Source organism: Rattus norvegicus, chromosome 4 (genome assembly GCF_021556685.1).
Source record: "Rattus norvegicus strain SHRSP/BbbUtx chromosome 4, alternate assembly SHRSP_T2T, whole genome shotgun sequence".
Taxonomy (NCBI): domain Eukaryota; kingdom Metazoa; phylum Chordata; class Mammalia; order Rodentia; family Muridae; genus Rattus; species Rattus norvegicus.
In genome coordinates this window covers 151,445,947-151,461,654 of record NC_141537.1, presented here as the reverse complement: position 1 = coordinate 151,461,654, position 15,708 = coordinate 151,445,947, and the positions used below count along the sequence as shown (strand labels likewise).

At 40.2% G+C, this 15,708-nt stretch overlaps 1 protein-coding gene across 16 annotated transcripts in view; it reads right to left on the bottom strand.

Annotated features, from left to right (window-relative positions):
* Positions 1-15,708, bottom strand: part of Marchf8 (membrane associated ring-CH-type finger 8) — a 117,528-nt gene that overhangs the window by 86,649 nt on the left and 15,171 nt on the right. Inside the window, exon 2 of one of the 16 annotated variants that reach the window (XM_087657628.1) lies at positions 12,129-12,315. The gene's annotated coding sequence lies outside the window, so the exon portion shown is untranslated. 16 annotated transcript variants of the gene reach the window in all.

Here is a 15,708-nt window from a genome sequence, read left to right as displayed (position 1 = left end):
TGGCTGAGAAGCACCTAAAGAAATGTTCAGCATCTTTAGTCATCAGGGAAATGCAAATCAAAACAACCCTGAGACTCTACCTCACACCAGTGAGAATGGCTAAGATCAAAAACTCAGGTGACAGCAGATGCTGGTGAGGATATGAAGAGGGACACTCCTCCATTGTTGGTGGGATTGTAAGCTGGTACAACCACTCTGGAAATCAGTCTGGAGGTTCCTCAGAAAATTAGATATAGCACTACCTAAGGACCCTGCCATACCACTCCTGGGCATATACCCAAAAGATGCTCCAGGGCACATGCTCAACTATGTTCATAGCAACCTTATTTATAGTAGCCAGAAACTGAAAGGAACTCACATGTCCTTCAAGGGAGGAATGGATACACAAAATATGGTACATTTACACAATGGAGTACTACTCAGCTATTAAAAAACAGTAACTTCATCAAATTCTTAGACAAATAGATGGAATTAGAAAATAACATCCTGAGTGAGGTAACCTAGTCACAAAAGAGCACACACAGTATTCACTCACTGATAATTGTATTAGCCCAAAAGCTAGGAATACCCAAAATACAATTCACAGACCACATGAAGCTCATGAAGAAGGGTGACCAAAGTGTGGATGCTTCAATCCTTAGAAAGGGGAACAAAATACTCAAGGGAAGAAATACAAAGTGTAGAGCAGAGACTGAAGGATAGGCCATCCGAAGACTGCTCCATCCTGGGATTCATCCAATATACAGATAACAAACCCAGACCTTATTGTGGATGCCAAGAAGTGCTTGTTGACAGGAGCCTGATTTAGCTGTCTCCTGAGAGACTCTGCCAGAGTCTGATAAATACAGTGGTGGATGCTCACAGCCAACCATTGGACTGAGGACAGGGTCGCTAATGGGGGAGACAGAGAAAGGACTGAAGGAGTTGAAGGGGTTTGCAACCCACAGAGAGAAAAACAGTATCATTCAACCAGACCCCCCAGAGCTTCCAGGGACTGAATCACCACACAGTACACATGGAGGGACCATGGCTCCAGCAACATATGTAGCAGAGGATGGCCTTGTCGACATCAATGTGAGGAGAGGCCCTTTATCCTGGGAAGGCTCGATGCCCCAGTGTAGGGAAATGTCTGGGTGGGGAGGCAGGAGTGGGTGGCTGGGTAAAGGAGTACCCTCATAGAAGCAGGGGGAGGAAGGATAGGATAGGGGGTTTCTTGAGGAGAAACCAGGAAAGGGAATAACAATTGAAATATAAATAAATAAAATATCCAATAGAAAGGGAGATAGGAGATAGAAGCATCCTGGAAAGCATTTGGCCAGTGCTTTCAGAGCTATTATTCACACGGATATTTTTTTTCAGTTTGTGTGTTCCTGGGCTTTGCTAGAAATATGTCTGTGGCAGGAACCATAATCTTTTACAACCCAGAAAATAATAAGCAAGAACTATTAGTAAATGCATTTTCCTTTTATTCATGATCATAAAAGGAATATTCCAATATAGTATACAAGTCTGTTTTTCACTAGAGGAAATCCAATCACTCTCTCAAGAGAGAGGAACCCTAGATAGGTGCATATGCCGCCTTGTGTATTGGCTGGTTTTGTTTGTCAACCTGACACAAGCTAGAGTCATCAGAAAGGAAGGCATCTCAGTTAAGGAAATGCTTCCATGAGTTTCACCAGCTCCCCAGAATTCATTGTGCACCCAGGTATTACAGATAGAGATTGCAAGGAAGAAATTAAAATTATGGGACATGTAAAAAAAATGATGCAAATTAACACTGGGATAGAACTGCTCAGTTTCTCTACATGAAGGACAAAGCCGCTCCCAGGGAATTTGGGAACAGGGCGATTTAGGAGCACTGAAAAACATGTTTCCTGGCAAACAGTGGTTAAAGATGAGAGACTCAAATTAAAACTACAAGTAAATGATACTGAAATAGGTTTGGTAGATACAGGAGCTGATGTGACTATCATTTCTCCAAAATCCTGGAATCCAGAATGACTACTTCAGAAGGTTTGCACAGAGTTTACGAGAATTGGTAAGTTATTTCAAATAAGACAAAGTGTACCAGTTAAATATGTGGGACCAGAAGGGCAAACAGGGAAGTTGAGATCTTATGTGGCTAACATACCACAAATTCATAAGGAAAGTATTTTTTTATAACAGTGGGATACTCAGATTAATATTCCTGCAATCCAGAGACAGTTCATAAAGAAATTAGGGGAAATGGTAGATGTTCTTGGGGAGGGATTAATATGTGTCATCAAAACAAGCACAATTGTGCCTACTGTGCAAATATAAGACAACAGCGATTGAGTTTTCAAGTTAAAAGAAGGGCCTGTGCTGAAACATCAACAGTTTTGCCCCAAAAATGGTTGACAGATAAGCCTGTGTGAGTAGAACATTGGCCCTTAGCTAAGAACGTGGCACTTGGTACAAGAGCAGTTGGAGACTCAACATACAGAAGAGTCTACCAGCCCATGGAATTCGCCTGTGTTTATTATAAAAAGAAACCAGGAAAATGGAGGATGCTAACAGATTAAAGATTGAATAGAGTAATTCAACCAATGGATCTGTTATAGCCTGGCATTCCTTTACATTCTTTGTTACCTAAGTCATGGATTATTAATAGTAATTGATTTAAAAGATTACCTTTTCACGATTCCTCTGCATGAACATGATAAGGTACCTACTTGTGACAACAGTGGTCCAATAAAGAGATATCACTGGAAAATGCTTCCATAAGGAATGTTAAATAGTCTAACTTTATGTTAATATTTTGTACAACAACCACTAGAAATAATTCATAAACAATTTCCTCAATCTATTATTAATTATTACACAGATAACTTTGTTGACTGATTCTGACACATACTTTAGAAGATGTTTAAGGAAACAAATAATTCTTCCATGCTAGAGATTACAGATTGCTCCTGAAAAAATACAAAGAGGAGATTCTCTTAATTATTTGGGGTATAAAATAAGTCAACAAAAAATTTGATGACAAAAGGTACAGATCTGAAAAAAAGGAAAGAAAAAAAGGTACAGATCTGTCGAAGTCAGTTGCAAATTCTTAATGATTTTCAAAATTAATGGGAGATATTAGTTGGCTGTGGCCAACAATTGGATTAACTACTCATGAGTTAAGCAATTTGTTTCAGACTTTACAAGGAGATTCCCACTTAAACAATCCAAGATGATTAACAGCTGAAGCAGAAAAATAATTAACTCTGGTAAAACACAGACTGCAAGATAAATATATGAAGATCAAATTGATCATAACCTTGATCATATTTTGTTTACTTTTGCCTTCAACACAGTCTCCTACTTGTCTCATTATGCAAAGGGAATGAATTTTCTTAGCACATAAGCAGTTAAAAAGATAAAATCATAGAGAAGATTTCTGAATTAATCATAAAGGGTAGAATAAGACTGTCAATTATCAGGAACAGCCAGCTGAAACTGTAATGCCTCTTATTAATGCTGAGATTATGTCATGGGTAATCAATGAAAATTGGCAAAGAGCTTGTAGTAACTATTTGGGAAAAGTTAATAACAAATATCCTAAGAGCAAGCGTTTGCAGTTTATAAAAAGAAGTAATTGGGTTCTCCCATGAATTGTAAAGAGACCACCAATTCTTGAAGCACTTATGTTCTGTACTGATGAAAATGAGGTGGGAATGGCAAACTATAAATCAGACAAAATAAGCAAAAGGTTCCAAAGCCCATATACTTCAATTAAAAAATCAGAGCTGTGTGCAATCCTTATGGAATTATTAGATCTTCTTGAATCTCTTACTACAATTACTGACTCTCAATATGCAAAAAGAGTTGTTGTGCAAATAGAAACTGAATTTATTCCTGATAATTCATAGTTAACTTTGTTACAACAGGCCACCAGATATAGAAACTATCCATTATGTATTACTTATATGCAGTCTCATACAGGTTTGCCAGGTCCACTGGCACAAAGAAATGAGGAAATTGACAAATTATTAATAGGAAATGTGTTAGAAGCCTCAAGATTTCATGGAAAAACACCATGTTAACAGTAAAGGTTTAAAGAAAACATTTTCTATCACTTGGTGACAAACCAAGAAAATTATAAGAAAATGTCCTACTTGTTCTCTGTATAACGAAACTCTATTACCTGCAGAGAGTAACTGTAGGAGTACCAAAAGAAATGAAATCTGGCAGATGGATGTGCTTCATTTTGCAGAATTTGGAAAATAAAGGTTGTATATCATACCACCGATACATATTCAGGGCTTCAATGGGCAACTGCATTGAGTTCTGAAAAGGCTAATTCTATAATTACATATTTACTGGAAATAATGTCAATTATGGGGATACCTGCACAAAATAAGACTGATAATGCCCCCACATATGTATCCAATAAGACAAAGCAATTCTTTGCATATTATAATACAAAGCACATCACAGTATACCACACAACCCTACAAGATAAGCAGTTGTCTTATAGACAACTAATCTCACTTTTAAAAAGATGCTTATTAAACAAAAAGGAAGAGTAAACACCCCCAGGCACACACTAAATAGTGCTTTGTTAACTTTAGATTTTCTTAATGTCAATGAAGGAACAACATCTGAGAGACACTGGGTTGTGGAATTAGACGACCTATATACAGTAAGTATGTGTTGACATCAGAGTGGACGCCTGCAATAGTTTTGTGACAAGGATGCTGTTTGCTCACATTTCTACAGGGAATGAAGAAAATATGGTTACCATCAAAACTTATCAGGTTAGATTTGGCCTAAAGACTAGGACGACCTCCTGCTAGCTGAGACATGAATGTCTCTGCATAGCCAATAAATCTTTTGACTACCTGGTCTTCATAACTAGTTATTACATATCACATTTAGCATGGATGGAGATTTATATTACAATTTGGTTACACAGTTCTAACAGACTTATAAAGTTGAAGATGCATTTCACCTGCTCAAACACAGGGCTAGCTGATTTGTACACACTGCACATTCCACACACATGTTAATGCAAAAATGTACCTATATTGCCTTTAAAAGTTTGTGTGTTTTCAGAGCAAAAGGACCAAACACAAAGCATGACCATGTATGTCATCCAGCCTCACTGACTCCCTCAGTTATTTTTTCTCAAAACTTGCATACAGGTCAATTTCAAAACCGCTGGTCTCAAATGGCCCCGCCTAATAGACTGCTTCAGTTAAGCTTTTCCTATCCCACAGACACTGGACAACAAAAGATACAGCAAGCTCTCCCAGGACCTAGCCAATTTTCTTAGGATCCCCAAAAGATGTCTTTACTCCCGAACAATTGGAAGCAATTTGAAGAACATGAGGCCCCATTCCCAGGAGGTGTGGTGGGTAGTTTCTGTTCATTCAGTGAGTTATAGATGTTTATTATTTTAGGGGGTTGGTTACAAGTTGTTACTGGTCATGGACAGGAAGGAAACAAAGTAAAGGATGTTAGAATCATGGATTTCTTTCTCTTGTTCTTTCTCCCCTCCAATCTTCTTTCTCTCCTGTTTTTCTTTCCTATCTTTCTCTCCTATCTAGTGTTAGGGGGAAGGAGTGGGAGAGGGAATGATAAAAAGAATAAACAGGGAAAAAAAAGGTGTGGATATAAGATAATAGTGTAAAAGGTAGATTATTGAATACACTAGTCTCAAATATTTTCAATAGTATAAATTACTGTATATTGATAGAAAATTAAGGTTATTTTATTCAATTCTTGCTCAATGTATTACACAAATATAACTCACTTAAATGTAATTTGAAGTTCTAGTCTTATGAAAACTACTATTGCAAACTGTTTAGGAAAATTGGAAATGCAAGTCAGTGTTAGTTATCTATAAATAATCTTACTTGTAGTCTTGTTAACTTGTAGTTTAGCTAATTATAGAAATAAGCTTTATTTAACCTCTTGTATATGTTTTCAAAGTTAGGTGGATAGTAAATAGCCAGAAACAAACAATGCTTGTTTATCCACACATACTATAGATGTCTAGTGTGGACTAAGAGGCTGCTTCACAGGAGGTGAATATGATTTGCTTTGTACACTAGCAGAGGCTGATCTCTGCCAGCTGCAGAGAAAGCTATAAATGGGAGAGTCCTGAGAGGACCTGTGGCAGCTACTGCTCCCCTAACTCCTGCTGGTTTGTCCTGTGGCTGCATTGCTGCTGCATTTGCTATTGCTGGATTGCAGGACTGCTGAATATTCTGACAAGGAAGACTGAACTTATCCCAAGGAACACAAAGCCCTAATCAGCAGGAAGTATGCCCTCTTTCTCCTCTAATCTTCTTTCTCTCTGACCTAGTGTTGGGGAGTTGAAAAGGGTAAGGGTGGAATAAGGGTTGGAAGGGAGATAGAGGTGTAAGAACCCAGTAAAATAGCTAAAAACAAAACAAAAATGCCAATATCCTGCTGTAAGGCATTTTCTCAATTAGTAATCAATGGAGGGGGGCCCAGCCCTGGTGGTGCCATCCCTGGGCTTGTGGTACTGGGTTCTATAAAAAAATCAGGTTAAGCAGCAACCCTATGTGGCCTCTACAGGCAGTTCCTGCCTCCAGGTTCCAGCCTGTTTGAATTCTGATCCTGCCTTCCAGTGATGGACTTTGATCTGGAAGTGTAAGTTGAATAAACCTTTCCTCCCTAACTTGCTTTTTGGTTGTTGTGTTTCTTTGCAACAATAGAAACCCTAACTAAGATGCCTTGAATCTGACCATAGGATCAGACACTTTTGGTGTGTCCACATATTTACTGTCAAGTGCCTCAGTTTCCTTCTACCAGGCCTATGAACTTACCCACAGGTGTCAATCCTTTCATGACATTACCATGTGTAATGTAAAGAAATAAGCTCCCTGAACACTGGGGATGTACCTGAAGTTCTTTGGCCCTGTTCTTACTAGGCTATTCAAGAGCCTCTCTGTCAGCCAGGCTTCTCCCTGCATATCTCCTTCCTAATAAACAATTTCATATGAGTTTCCCAAGGAAAATACACAGAATGAGTGGTTGAGATATATATATATAGATATAGATATAGATATAGATATAGATATAGATATATAGATATAGATATATAGATATAGATATAGATAAAGATATAGAGTTATGCACCAACAAAAATATCTAGTATCAGTCGAAAATTTTAAGTACTTTTTGCTTCATTCATCTTTTTAGTTGAAGACAGAAAAAAAAATCAAAAAGGAAAGGGCAGACAAAAGATTTGGGACTATGAGAATATTCAAAGTTCCACTCAGAAAGAAGGGGCTACGAACACACAGAAATTAAACCAAGAAGAATTCAAGAAACCTGAAGACAAAAAGAGACAAGCCCCAGGCTGAAAGACCACTAAGTACCTGGTGCCATGAATTCAAAAGCAAAATGTTCTTATCCACTGTGTTAGCATAAAGTTCTAAGATCCGAAACACAGAGAAATCTTCCTATAGGAGACAGATGTTACATTGCAAAGGGCTCGAAGTCAAATGAAATCAGACCTCTCCACAGCACTGCAAAATACAAACACCTTCAAATTTCTAAGACTATTTCAGCATGGAAATCTATGTCCACCTGTACTACCAACAATACAAGAGACATAGTGTAGAACAATTCTCTCACACATTTTTTTAAAGCAAAAACCTGAAAGATAAACTCTATAGAGTAAAATAAGAAAACAAATCAAGGAAAAAGAGAAAGGACACAGGGCTGGGGACATAGCCTAGTGGGTAAAGAGCTTACCAAGCACAGATGAAGCCCAAGATTTGATCTCCAAGACTGCATAAAAAACCAAGCATGGCAGCATATGCCTGTAATCCTAGCATTTGCACCTTGGCCGCAAACTAACAGACCAAGTACTTGACCATTCTTCCTTCCACATATTCCAGGTAAATCTACTTATTCAATTTTAATAATTTTAATAATGATGAGGAAAAGGAAAGGAAAGGAGGTGTACTTAACTATGAGTCTAATAATGGGTCCAGGGAGGTAGGTCAACAGAATTCAACAGAACAACAGCAAAACTTTCCCTACAAATAAAAGGACCAGAATTTGATCGCATTTGACTGATGTAAATGTGAGTGAGTGGCAGGCTACCTGTAATGGCAGAGTTTGGGGAAAGACAGAAGATCCCTGGATCAAGCCAGCAATCTAGATTAGCCATATTAGCTGTGGGTTTAACCAGAAGACATTGCCTCAATGAGAATATATATATATTCTCTCTCTCTCGCACAGACAAGATCTCGCATGCACATACACACACATGCAAACATGCACATATATACATGCACAATTACATATATACTACATGCTTACAAATTTTAAAACCATTTCTGATAACAATAATTTAGCATAATGTATAAAAACATTATCAATAGTACCTTTCCACTTGGTACTACAGTTTGGATTAAGCTTTGATATCAGCTGAACCCTTAGTCATTTTGAACCTAAGATCACTCTAAAAAAAGATACTGAGATTCTGTACGTGACTGAGAACCTGCTTACAAAAATGACCTTGACATCCAGTAAGCGGGAACGAACAGGTGAGCACGCCACTCTAAAGCAGGAGTCCCGCTCTGAAAGAGAACATGAGAGTGCAGCGGTTTGGAGGACAAATGGTCTTCATGACTCAAATTACCCCACAAAAAGCAAAGGGGCTGTAGGTCCAGTTCAAGAAACTCCTCAAAAAGGCAGCCAGCGCACAGCAAACAGCAGCTGTTGGCCAGGTCTACCATCAGCATGGGTGATAATTACCACCCTGGCTGCCATAGCCCTGGTAGTAACCATGTCAACACAGGGTGTTTGTACTGACAATATTGCTACATCCTGGCAGTGGCTCAGGGCATCACTCTGCCCCACATCAGCTGGCTGTGAGAGTGCTCACTCTCATGTATACGTGCACCTGATATCAACCAACTGCAGCAGGACAGTACCCAGTACTGCGGCCAAATCACCACACGATTCTGCTTTTTCTATAAAAGCTGTGTTTCCAGGTAACTTACAGTGTTATAATAAAATAAAACTACCATTTTGAAAGAAATAAAGCTATGTAAAGTGGAACACATTGAGGTCTAAAGGGACGAAATATGTGATAAAAACCAGTAAAATTTAACACAGAAGTTATCATAGGACAATTCTCATATTATAACCCAATGTATCCTTAAAATAAACATTCCAACCCAATGTATCCTTAAAAAGTAAAGCTGTAACTTTTCAACGCAGATAGCTTCAAAGAAGTGTTTTGACCTGAGGGAGCTATGGGCCTAGCACCGGAAATGTCACTCTGGAACTGGGCTCAACCTGCAGAACCTACTGTCATCACTGATGCATTGTTGGTAATCACCAGGATGTGTCCCCTGAACTTGGCAGAGTCTCCAATCTTGCTCTGCTTCTGGTCTATATCCAGTTTAGTTACACAGCAACCCTAAAATACTTGGCATCAACAGTTCTTGAAACACAATTTTTTATTGGATTTTTTTTTAATTTACACTTCAAATGTTATTCCCTTTCCTGGTTTCCTGGACATAAACACCCTATCCCATCCTCTTCCCCTTCTTCTATAAGGGTGTTCCCTTCCCCATCTCCCCCCCATCACATTCCACTACACTGGGGGTCCAACCTTGGCAGGACCAAGGGCTTCTCCTTCCATTGGTGCCCAACAAAGCCTTCCTCTGCTAACTATGCAGTTGGAGACATGGGTCAGTCCATGAATACTCTGGGTAATGGTTTGGGACCTCTGGTTGGTTGGCACTGTTGTTCTTATGGGGTTGCAAGCCCCTTCAGCTCTTTCAATCCTTTCTCTAATTCCTTCAACAGGGGTCCCATTCTCAGTTCAGTGGTTTGCTGCTAGCATTTGCCTCTGTATTTGACCCGCCCTGGTTGTGTCTCTCAAGAGACATCTATATCCAGTTGCTGTCGGCATGCCCTTCTTAGCTTCATCAATCTTATCTAGTCTTGGTGACTGTATATATATATATATATGGGCCACATGTGGGGAAGGTTCTAAATGATCATTCCTTGAGTCACTGCTCTAAACTCTGCCTCCATATCCCCTACTATGAATGTTTTTGTTCCCCCTTTTAAGAAAGACTGAAGCATCCGCATTTTGGTCATCCTTCTTGAGCTTCATGTGGTCCGTGGATTCTATCTTGGGTAATTCGAGCTTTTGGGCTAATATCCACTTATCAGTGAGTGCATACCATGTGTGTTTTACTGTGATTGGGTTACCTCACTCAGGATGATACTTTCCAGTTCCAACCATTTGCCTACGAATTTCATAAAGTCATTGTTATTGATAGCTGGGTAGTATTCCATTGTGTAGATGTACCACATTTTCTGTATCCATTCCTCTGTTGAAGGGCATCTGGGTTCTTTCTAGCTTCTGGCTATTATAAATAAGGCTGCTATGAACATAGTAGAGCATGTGTCTTTGTTGTATGTTGGAGCATCTTTTGGGTATATGACCAAGAGAGGTATAGCTAGGCCCTCAGGTAGTGGAATGTTCAATTTTCTGAGGAATCTCCAGACTGATTTCCAGTTTGCAGTTGTACCAGTTTGCAATCCCATCATCAATGGAGGAGTGTTCCTCTTTCTCCACATCCTCGCCAGCATTTGCTGTCACCTGATTTTGGTTTTTTTTTTTTTTTTTATTAACTTGAGTATTTCTTATTTACATTTCGAGTGTTATTCCCTTTCCTGGTTTCCGGGCAAACATCCCCCTAACCCCTCCCCCTCCCCTTCTTTATGGGTGTTCCCCTCCCCATCCTCCCCCCCATTGCCGCCCTCCCCCCAACAGTCTAGTTCACTGGGGGTTCAGTCTTAGCAGGACCAAGGGCTTCCCCTTCCACTGGTGATCTTACTAGAATATTCATTGCTCCCTATGAGGTCAGAGTCCAGGGTCAGTCCATGTATAGTCTTTAGGTAGTGGCTTAGTCCCTGGAAGCTCTGGTTTCTTGGCATTGTTGTTCATAAGGGGTCTCGAGCCCCTTCAAGCTCTTCCAGTTCTTTCTCTGATTCCTTCAACGGGGGTCTTGTTCTCAGTTCAGTGGTTTGCTGCTGGCATTCGCCTCTGTATTTGCTGTATCCTGGCTGTGTCTCTCAGGAGCGATCTACATCCGGCTCCTGTCAGCCTGCACTTCTTTGCTTCATCCATCTTGTCTAATTGGATGGCTGTATATGTATGGGCCACATGTGGGGCAGGCTCTGAATGGGTGTTCCTTCTGTGTCTGTTTTAATCTTTGCCTCTCTCTCTATTCCCTGCCAAGGGTATTCTTGTTCCCCTTTTAAAGAAGGAGTGAAGCATTCACATTTTGATCATCCGTCTTGAGTTTCATTTGTTCTAGGCATCTAGGGTAATTCAAGCATTTGGGCTAATAGCCACTTATCAATGAGTGCATACCACGTGTGTTTTTCTGTGATTGGGTTACCTCACTCAGGATGATATTTTCCAGTTCCAACCATTTGCCTACGAATTTCATAAAGCCGTTGTTTTTGATAGCTGAGTAATATTCCATTGTGTAGATGTACCACATTTTCTGTATCCATTCCTCTGTTGAAGGGCATCTGGGTTCTTTCCAGCTTCTGGCTATTATAAATAAGGCTGCGATGAACATAGTGGAGCACGTGTCTTTTTTATATGTTGGGGCATCTTTTGGGTATATGCCCAAGAGAGGTATAGCTGGATCCTCAGGCAGTTCAATGTCCAATTTTCTGAGGAACCTCCAGACTGATTTCCAGAATGGTTGTACCAGTCTGCAATCCCACCAACAATGGAGGAGTGTTCCTCTTTCTCCACATCCTCGCCAGCATCTGCTGTCACCTGAGTTTTTGATCTTAGCCATTCTCACTGGTGTGAGGTGAAATCTCAGGGATGTTTTGATTTGCATTTCCCTTATGACTAAAGATGTTGAACATTTCTTTAGGTGCTTTTTGGCCATCTGATAATCCTCAGCTGGGAATGTTTTGTATAGCTCTGTACCCCATTTTTAATAGGGTTATTTGGCTCTCTGGAGTCTAACTTCTTGAGTTCTTTGTATATTTTGGATATTAGCCCGCTATCAGATATAGGATTGATAAAGATCTTTTCCCAACCTGTTGGTTGCCATTTTGTCCTAATGACAGCGTCCTTTACTTACAGAAGCTTTGCAGTTTTATGGGTCTCATTTGGCGATTCTTGATCTTAGAACATAAGCCACTGGTGTTTTGTTCAGGAAATTTTCCCCAGTGCCCATGTGACTCTTCGAGACTCTTCCCCACTTTTTGTTCTATTAGTTTGAGTGTATCTGGTTTGATGCGGAGGTCCTTGATCCACTTGGACTTAAGCTTTGTACAGGGAGATAAGAAACACAATTCTTGTTGACAAGTGGATTAAGACCATAAATTTCCCAGAAGATTCCAAGTTCTTGATCAGCCTGTACTATACAGAGAAATCTATTTCAAACAAAAACAATAACTTCATTCTAAAGAATGCCATCCCCATCTAGAGTGAATTTGAGTCTACCTGGCACAATGGTATGTTCCAATACTATGTAAATCCAACCAATCAGCACCTCCTAAATGCCTTCACCACAGGGCTGCAACTCATCATAAGCATCTCGTGCCATTCATAGGTGGAGGGAAAGATCTGGATAGGGAATTCATTTTGTTCTTCTGTAAACAACAAATGAGAACCTGTAAAACCTTCATCATGTAGCTGAACTCATCGCTGCTGCTCAAACAAAAGCTCTGTTGTCACAGGGAGCCAGCACATCCTGAGCAGCTCTGCGGCATCACAGCCCTCTTCTCTTTATGCTCCTGAGTCTGCAGCCCTAACCTGACAGCAGAGTGATGAACTCTGGGGCTGCCTGTCCTCTTCCAAGGCTGAATTTCAAGATGAAATGCCCACTGTTGGTTCCAAAAGTATTTTCTTCCTTCTGATTTCAAACAAAAAGCCCAGTTGGATAGTTTTGTTTTTCAATTACTTCCCATCTACTGTCTTATCTCCCCATCTTCCACAAAAACCCTTCTTCTCAGGAAGCCATGGAAGAGAACAGGACAAACTAAGGACTAGAACTCTGCTAAGTGGTTAATTTTACCCAGAACAAAAGTGCTCTTGACTTTCTGGCAGAATTCAAATAGTCTCTATTTGAAGTCATTTAGATCACTATACATCAATTTAGAGGTTCCTCAGAAAATTGGAGATAGACCTACCTAAAAACCCAGCAATACTACTCTTGGGAATATACCCAAAAGATGTCCCATCATGCCTCAGGGGCACATGTTCCACTTCGTTCATAGCAGCCTTATTTGTGTTAGCCAGAAGCTGGAAACAACCCAGATGTCCCATGACAGAAGAATGGATACAGAAAATGTTGTTAATTTACACAATGGAATACTACTCAGCTATTAAGAACAAGGACATCTTGAATTTTGCAGGTAAATGGATGGAACTAGAAAATATTATGAGTGAAAATATTATGAGATAGCTCAGACCCAAAAGGATAAGCACAGTATGTTCCCACTAATAAGTGGATATTAGCCAAAAAAAAAAAAAGTACAGAATACCCAGGATACAGTCCACAGAACTCAAAAAGATCAATAAGCTAAGGACACCTCAGTTCCACTTGAGAAGGAGAAAAAAGCAACCACAATGGGGGAGAGAGGGAGGGACAGGGAAGGGAAAGTCAATAAGCTAAGGACACCTCAGTTCCACTTGGGAAGGAGAAAAAAGCAACCACAATGGGGGAGAGGGGAACATGATCTGGTAGTGGGGGAAAAAGGACTGAGGGCCAGCAGAAAGAATGGAAACAGGTGACCTCAGGAGGAAGGAGGTTGGGAGGACCCTTTAGAATGTAGTAGAGACCTGGGAAATGAGAGACTCTCAGGACTCAAAGTGGGGGACTCTAGATGAAATGCCCTACAATGGGGAGAGGAACTTGTAGAGCCCACCTCCAGCAGAAAGACTGAGCATCAAGTAAGGGATGGGGTTGCTATCCCACAGCTCTGACCCATAATTCTTCCTGTCTGAAAGAAATGCAGGGATAGAAATGGAGAAGAGCCTGAGGAAAAGAAGGTCCAACAACAGGCCCAAAGTGGGATCCAGCTCAAGGGGAGGCCCCAAGACCTGACACCATTACTGAGGCTAAGGGGCATTCACAAAAAGGGGCCTATCATGACTGCCCTCCGAAAGACCCAACAAGCAGCTGAAATAGTCAGATGCAGATATGTGCACCCAACCAAGGAACACTGGTGCTGACCACTCTGGTTGAATTAGGAAAAAGCTAGAGGAAGCTGAGGAGGAGGGCAATTCTGTAGAAGGACCAGCAGTCTCAATTAACCTAGACCCCTGAGATCTCTCAAACCAACCAGGCAGCAGACACCAGCTGAGATGAGGCCCCCAACACATATACAGCAGAGGACTCTAGGGTCTGGGTTTAGTCAAAGATGATGCACCTAACCCTCAAGAGACTGGAGGCCCCAGGAAGTTTAGAGGTCTGGTGAGGTATGAGGTGTGGGGTGGGTGGGGTGGGGACTCCTTTTGGAGACACACAGGAGAGGTGGAGGGGAGGGAGAGGGAGGCAGTATGGGATGTGGAACTGTAGGGGAGCGGGGGAGGGGGAGACTGGGAGGAGAATTAAATCTGGAGTGTAAAAATACATAAATAAAAATTTAAAAAAACAAAACAAAACAAAAAATACCATATTCACACAGAGATCTCCATAAGGTAGAATCATTAGACAACACAAACCACAGACACCATTCTTGTCATTTCCTCAGAATATTCAACTCTCAAAGAATATTAAATATTTAAATAAAAGAACTAAATGAGAAAACAACAACAACAACAAAAAAACCCACCAAAACTGGACAGCTTGAAAAGGAATAAGGGCCAGTCTGGCGGCTCCATGCAAGGTACTTACTGCCACGTCCAATGATTTGAGTTCCAGTCTCCCAACCCAACCCACAAAGAGGGAAGGAGAGAACTGAGTCCACAGACTTCTGTCCTCTGACTCAACATGTGATATGGCACACACGCACGCGCACACACACACACACACACACAAACACGCACACACAGTAAACAAGTATGTGTAATTTTAAACAAGAAAACACTACTTCTAGAAATCAATAAAAATGATTAAAACAAAGCCAAATGAATGAAACAGATTAAACATAGCTAAAAGACCATTAAAGAATTTTTCCATCATTAAGAAATGAAAAATATTAAAGACAGACAGCAGACAATAAAAAGGCATGAGCTCCCTGAAGACTATTCGCATCCCAGAGAAACAGAGAACGTGAGTTACATATGAGGAAATAAAAGTTGGGCATTTTCAAACATAGATAAAGGGCTAAAAATATGACTTAGCAGTAAAAAGCACTGATTGCTTTCCCAGAAAACCAGGTTCAATTCCCAGCACCCATAAGGCAGCTTACAAGCATCTGTAAATCCAGCCCCAAGGGATCCAATCCCTTCTTCTGACCTCCCTGAGCGCCAAGCATGCAACTGGTGCACAGACATTCATGTTGGCAAAACACCTGTACACACACAATAAAACAAGTTTTTTAATATTAAAAATAAAATTATTTAAAAATAAAAATAGAAGAAAAATTTCAATCTAGATTAAAGAATTACAATACACACAAAGTAGTATAAATAGAAGAAACTTTACACATGGACTTGCTATAATAAATTTCAAAATAAATACAAAGAAAGTATTTAGCCAGAAAGGGGGT